This window comes from Adiantum capillus-veneris, chromosome 26 (genome assembly GCF_014529385.1).
Source record: "Adiantum capillus-veneris isolate H3 chromosome 26, ASM1452938v2, whole genome shotgun sequence".
NCBI lineage: Eukaryota > Viridiplantae > Streptophyta > Polypodiopsida > Polypodiales > Pteridaceae > Adiantum > Adiantum capillus-veneris.
This window is the reverse complement of record NC_140956.1, coordinates 32237579-32245195: the sequence shown is the minus strand read 5'-3', so window position 1 is coordinate 32245195 and position 7617 is coordinate 32237579. Positions and strand designations below refer to the sequence as shown.

The window sequence follows — 7617 nt, the reverse complement described above, 5'->3', positions numbered from 1 at the left end:
CCTCATTCCTCTCTCTCTCTTTCTCTCTCTCTCTCTCTCTCCTCTTCTCCTCCCATGTCTCTCTTTCCCTCTCCCCCACCTACCCTCCTCCTCCCCCCTCTCTCTCTCTCTCTCTCTCTCTCTCTCTCTCTCTCTCTCTCTCTCTCTACACTGTTTCCTCCTACCCTCTCTCTTCTCCTCTACCCCACTAATCCCCATCCCTCCCCCCACATTACGATGTGGTTTTCTATCAAATTGAACAAAGAGAAAACAATAACTCTGAGTTGGGTGCATGTTCACGCTACCGCATGCTAAAATCATTTAGGCTACAATGTTTGCATTCTCTCTCTCTCTCTCTCTCTCTCTCTCTCTCTCTCTCTCTCTCTCTCTCTCGTGTACCATGTGCGATCACATGTACATATGTAAAACCAAATAGATTAAAACAAAGATAGAGAGTGGAGACTAATAAATGACCCAAATATCTTTATTTATTTGATAACTTTGAGTTACAATATAACAACTAAACAATGTTGTGTACACAATTATCTTGGTCCCCTCATCACATTTTAGTATGTGCCATGACCGCATCTCCTCCAAGACCATGTGTCGCCTCCGTTGTGTGCTCAACTTCCCCACCATGCGCTACAAAAACTACAATCAAATTTTGGTTAGGGACAATGCTCTTAGCAAAAACTACATTAATACATAAATTTTACTAAGAAGTCGTAGAAGATAGTATTTGAAACCAATCACCTATTACATAAAGCCTATGACATACATTGCGTACCCTGTATGAAAGGCGTGTTCTCGATATAATCCGATGCTAACCCATGATATGCATGAAGACTTTCTAGATATGGGAGTAAATTCACGAGGAGCACATTGTCGTTGCTTGCTCCCTTGTAACTACTCACTGTGACAAGCGTATGTGGTGGGTTTTCGATTGCCTTCTTAGGATTGTCATCTACTAGAATGGTGTCCAAAGGATCCATGATGTAAGAGGCAACCAATTGAGATCTAAAGTTCTTCACAAACACCAAATTGAATTTTGGATGCTTATCTTCACACTGCCTCTCTTCACAGTGTCCTTGATGCAGGCAAAACTTGAAAAATGTCTCACCATACCTAGCCTCTTTGTATTTACTCTTAATTAAATCGATAATGGGGGTGAGATTTTCCTCTTGCATGGAGCTCCAAACCCCTACATCGAAAAGTTCAAACATCATTCTCAACAATAGCAATATCCCAGGTCGCAATGACACACCCATTCGCCCTACATTATGCATATTCGCAGCGTGGGAAGGAGAACTTTCTTACCACCACCCGTTTCAACAAGACATCGTTAACATCGAACACTATGAGTTTCCTTTTGGCATGGCAAGACGGAAGTGTGCATGTGCCTTCACAACGATCAATTACCAAACAAATCTTACTTAGCATCATATTAGGAGGGATACATAATTCCCATTTCACACTACTCGAGGAAGAAAGACACTTACCATTACATAGATGATGTAATTCTTCCATTGACTCTTGTCTATCTAGCAATAGTACATGCCGACCCATTCGCAGCCTCGGACGTGCAAGAAGACCGCAACCAACATACATTTGTAATACTACATTACCCTCCTCTGTATAGAAAGAGAGTAGCTTCTCGTGTAAAGTTGGACTTCTCTCCATGCCCCCTGCAGAGATATTATCATTCTAAATGCATGTTTGGTAAATTAGATAAGCAAATACAATCGAGGTGAACTTGTTGAAAACTCAAGGCATACCTCGCCAAGGAGAGCCATCCGTTTTGAGTTGCCAATGATTGGCGGTGTAGTAATCACAGATACGTTCAAATCAAGCTTTCGATTCAATCTGTAGGCACCAATTTTGCGGAATACAACGATTTCCAAGCATCGCATCTGTGGGACTTAAGAGTCATAATGAGGCACACTCTATCACACACTAATTTTCCAAACCAAGCAAGTAGTTTTACCTACCGCAACACCACCGTGAAGGCTGAATGGAGTAGCATACAAGACGATAGTTGTAAGGTCAAGATAGTACCCATTTCGATTTGCTAAGCTAACTAATGCCCACGCATGTTCTTGACGACATAACAACACTAGATTTCCCTTCTCATCAAGATACTTCCTGGCAATACCAAACACCTTCTGGATTCGATGGAGCTCGAAATGGTTCCATTTGGGGATACTAGGTAATGTTATCTCGACGACGCTTGTGTCGGTTGGGAGATGACAAAATATTGCATCACAACCTGCATTTGTTGTCCTGCCTCGCACCCGAAATATTTGTGAGTAGGGCACCTACATCTCTCTTTCCCGTCTCGTCTGTTGCTCCCATAGGATCAATAGCTAAAACCGCAGGATCTTATTTTAAACAAATGAATATACAGTTAGAAAGGTGAGATAGTAATACCAAGAGTACCTCAGGTTGTTAGCATACCGGAGCTATGTGCCATTGAATTCTGCACTTCATCGTGAGGTGGAGTGTTGCATTGCACCATGACATCTGGATATAACAAACATGTAAGTGCTTGTATTTAATATACTTAAAGATATCTTCACTTTGTTGCTAGACATCTGCTCACCTCCAACAAGAAGAGCAGGATCTCCGCAGTGACCAGTCTCTGCTATAGTAGACAATATCATTGAAAATTCAGTTATTGTACCATTTGCATCATTTGTATCCACCCACTACAATAAATACCTTGCTTACTGCACAACATATACCACAATCAATCATTCTGTACTTATGAGGTAGGCTGATAATTGTTGATATTTCCTTAGAGCGTATGGTATCTTGCATTCCTTCACTTTCGGTGGATGCCTGGGGGTGTACAGGAGCAAGCCCTATATTAATTCCAATCTCTGTGCATTGTCTTTGTGCCTTCTCATGTGCCTCATCATGCAGAGGAAGAACATGAGGCTCTGAAGTGGTATGAGATGCTGGTGGTGCTTGTTCAGGCTCTGGGACATGACTATGAGATTCCGATGTCAATGGTTCTTGTTGTTGTTGGGGAGGGATTGAGGAGTATTTGGATGGTCAGACACTTGATGTGTTGTGGAACTATTAGGAGCTTGAATGTTCCCATGTATGCCCACAGGTTCCATGGATACATGGGTTGGAAGATGAGGTGGCTCGATTAATGTGCTGCCTTTCTCTAAACTTCTTGGTGCCTTCCATGCCGACAAGGGTCTCGGTGTTAATAGGTTCTCTCCCATTGATTGCGTGTCTCCCTCTTGACCTGCTTTAGTACTTGATGTACTTGCCTTGTTTGGAGGCATCATAGTATCTTTGTCCATTACTTGACCTTTATCCTTCTTCGTGCTGCTCTCCTGTGGAGAGCATATAAATTACACGAGTACTATTAGTACAACCTTTCCATTAAGGCAACAGTAAGGGTGTGCAAATACTTACCTAGGTAGATTGTGGGGATCTTGTAGGCTTAGCAGTGGGCGAAGGCGAAACATCACTTTCGTCTTCATCATCCTCAAACTCCGAAGGACATTCACCATCGCTGCGCCTTGGTTCACGATCCTCCTCCTCCTCTTCTTCATTATGTGTCTCCTCAGTCACAACATCTTTTCCTTTTAGGGAACGTAGGTTCTTACCCTGGCAAAATTAATTTCATGGGTTGGAGTTAAATCCTCACATGACTTGAAAATAGTTTAACTATGTCTTTGTATGCTTTTACCTCTTCTTGCTATCTTTTAACTCTGTCGGCCTCTGCCTCCCTGAACTGCTCCCGCTCGTTGGGAGGGGAAGTGTCCTTTGCAAAGTCAATGAAAAGAGGACACTCAACATTCACTTTTTTTTGCCACAATGTTGCACGTTGTTCTTCCGTATACATGCATGCAGTGTGCTTCACATTGAGCCACTCTTTTGTAACTAGAACTCTATCTGTCCAACCCATGTTCTGCACCCATCTGGTATATGTTTGCCAAAATATACATATTGTCAACCACCCAAATTGTTTAGGGTTTAGGAAACAATTAGGACAAGATTACATACATGTAAAATGCCCATTTGGCGGCCGTGTTAGTACCATCCTTCTGTTTTTGCTTGTTAGCTTTGGTCCACCTTTCAATCTCTCGCACTCCACTTCATACAATGTGCCACTGTACCTCGATTGCCACTCTCATATAGTTGTCACAAGGGTGTCGTTTTCAGGGAGACGACACGATTTCTTCAGCAGTGCATACTGTTTCGTAGCCTCGTTCACAAGTCGATTCCACCATGTCTCTCGGCGTAACCAAGTGCGAAACACGAAGTGGTCGTCTACATTATCACACAACTACGTTATAGAATACTATACTCTTTTTTGTGAAACATTTATCGCAAAATGACCTTACTTAGTGCGGATTTTAGGCTTGGATATAACGTGGTTGGGTCATCGCTAACCAAGGCCCTTAGCACGTTGCTACGATGATCGTTTGGTAGTTCGGCACATGCAAGACTATATATTCAATCATCTGTCAACCACTTTGGTCTCCTGCTCCATTCTATGCCCATAAGAAATCTAGAAACAAATCTTAAAAATTTTAGAGCAGCACATGAATGTAAACATAACTCCCTTTGAAAGAAATCCCTATTAGTCTTACCTCCCACTCTTCTCCTAAGTTAGGATCCGCAATTGCATATTTTTTCGGCCTTTCTTGTCAGCCTTATAGAATGCGTTGTGGTAATGGTTAGTGAGCTCCTCTGTTGAGAGCTCATTTCACTTATTACTCATAGATTCCAAAGCCTTTGTGTACTTTGCCTGAATCGTGCCATTAGTTTATTCTTTGTTTGATCCACTACATTCTCATGCTAAGAATAACCAAAAGTACAATGAAACTTACTGGATATAGTAGTTGGGATAGCACGATAAGAGGAACCTTGTACCGGCGTCTCTCCAACCCCCCACGCTTATTCATTCCAGCATCTAGTTCTAGTTGCAACCAGCCTAGAACATCGTCCTCCAAACCCTTAAGCAATGTATCCATGTTGGTTGTGCCCATTGCTCTTACCATACATAGCATATTTATGAAGGAAGTTTTTACGTAGCCTTTGTCATTAATCCTGTGCCAACAAAACTTACACCATTAAAAGACTAGGAAGCGATAATGATGCTATAGCTAAGCTTATCGATTCGACTAGGAAGCAATAATCATGCTATAGATAAGCTTATCGATTGGACTAGGATGTGTTAATTATGTTATAGCTAAGCTTACCGATTCAAGCGTGCCACTACAGCAAGAACTGCTCCCTCGTTCTCTTTAGTGACCTCAACCATGCAGGCTTCCACACAGAAATGATACTTAGGCTCCTCTTTGTGAGCTACTTAGCAAAATCACCTTGCATAGTTTCACAAAATTATTCTCTTCTTGATATAGAGTCAGAAACAATAGTGTAAGAAGTCATGTACCTGTATCGTTTGCGCATTCCATGCCCGAAGATGGTGATTCCCATCCCATGTGTACAACATTTTTCCTTTCACGTCCCCCCACCCGGATTTATGCAATTGTTTCTCAAAATCCTCATTTAGTTGCATCTAGATTGGATCCCAGGTTTTTCGAATAGCATGACTAACTTCTACTGGATCTAGATCTGGAGTCCTTATTGAAAGCATGAATCTCGCACGATGTGGAACATGTCCATTTCTAGAGAACTCCAATGCTAGATTGTTCACTCGATCTTGCACTAGCCGTACCGTTGGATGTGGTAACAAGCAACACAATGGCACTCGTGGCAGTGGTACCTTGCGAGTATCCTGTATAACCATGCTAGAAAAGTTTTTAATTGTGTAGTTTGCTTCACGAATGTTAGATGAGCCTACCATATCTAAAATTACCAACCTGAAGGCGGTGCAAAGTGTCGTCGAGCAAATCCCATTTCAAGGTGGATTTCTCGGTAATAGTAAAAAGACCGCGATCTTCATCCTACGCATCCTCTCTTTCGTCATCTTCTTCACTTGAGTAGTTTGCAATAGGGACCTGGTCCTTTGATGGTGATGGTACCTCAGATTGTGTAGTGCCCTCTGCACTGGCTTTCACTGGCTTCTCCACTTCTTTCGCTTTGGTGACTTCTTTCTTTGTGCTAGCCGCATCCTTTTTCAAAGCAATTCTACCCTTTTTCTTTGGGGGCTCCGAGCTAGGGTCGTCTTCTTTCTGTGCTCGTGTGACCCGCTTGCTTTCAACAACTTCCCTTGCTTGATCTGCACTTCTTTTCTTGACACCCGTCGACTACTTGGTCACAGGTAAATTATTATTAGCTTATATTACTGGCAAACAACGATTAATTTCATGAGTATTTAGGGCACTAAACTCTAGTGGCTTACCTATGAACCAAGAGTCTTTGGAGGAGGCTTTGAAACGTTTGGTTTGGGTGGAGCACCCGATGCTATGCTAGTGGCTCGTGGAGCGATAGGTACTGAACCTTTGGCTCCGGATGATACAGTTCGTTGTCCTTTTCCCTGGACAGAAAATGTTGGATGTTGCTTGCAAAAGAGAGCATGTAGGACATAATAAAATCTAGAGGGTCTCATTACCAATTCTCTTATCGGCCACGCTACAACTGTGCCCACTGCTACACCTAAGGTGCACACATTATCGTCAATGGGTGGAACATGTGGCAACGTTAGACCGGGAGCTGATGCCAATTGGACGGCTACTCCCAATGTGCCTCTAGGAAACTCTATTCCATGTAGCTTTTCATGGGGTAGAGATTGGATCACGATTCCTTTCCCAACTTCCTTGCCCTTGCTTAAGAGCACCACGTGCTCATTCTTGCTAAAAGACAAATTTTTCGTAGCCATTTGTTTCCCACAAGAAAATTGAAATGAAATCTTTATATCTCAATACTATTACACACGACTTCTCTTAGGTTGTGATGTTCTTCTTGATATGCACATAAGTTTCATGGACATAGAGGAAAGCCTTGCAAGAGAGAGAGAGAGAGAGAGAGAGAGAGAGAGAGAGAGAGAGAGAGAGAGAGAGAGAGAGAGAGAGAGGCCGATGGAGAGGAGAGGGAGGGAGATAGAGGACGAGGAGGGGAGCTGAGGGTCAAGAAGAGGAATAAAGAAGGGAGGAGAGAGAGGAGAGAGGAAAATTGGTGGGAGGGAGACAGGAGGAGGGAAAAGGAGAGAGGTAGAGGGGATGAGGGATAGAGAGAGGATAGCTAAGAGGGGAGGAGAGGGTGAGAAGGAGGGGGGTAGAGAGGGAGGAGGAGGAAAGAAGGGAGGACCATACCTCTCTGCAGCAACAACAACAAATGGTCCTCCCAATCTTTACTCCTCTTTTATACCGTAGAGAGGGGAGAGAGAGAGGAGAGAAGATATGAAAGATCTCAAGAAGAGATATACATACACACACACACACAGAGAGAGAGAGAGAGAGAGAGAGAGAGAGAGAGAGAGAGAGAGAGAGAGAGAGAGAGAGAGGGGTGGATATATAGCACACTTATGTATACACACACACATACACACACGTATATAGCACACACATATAACACACACACACACACACATATATGTATACACTATCACCTCCCCCCCTCTCTCTCACCTCTCCCTCTTCTCTCTCACCTCTCTCTCTCTCTCTCTCTCTATGTGTATCTCCTCTTCCTTCACTCTTCCTAGATATTAAG

The 7617-nt window shown here is 43.0% G+C and overlaps 1 pseudogene; it reads right to left on the bottom strand.

Annotated features, from left to right (window-relative positions):
• Positions 1-538: 538 nt before the first annotated feature.
• LOC147423217 (uncharacterized) lies at positions 539-6787 on the bottom strand (annotated as a pseudogene).
• Between the last annotated feature and the right edge of the window lie 830 nt (positions 6788-7617).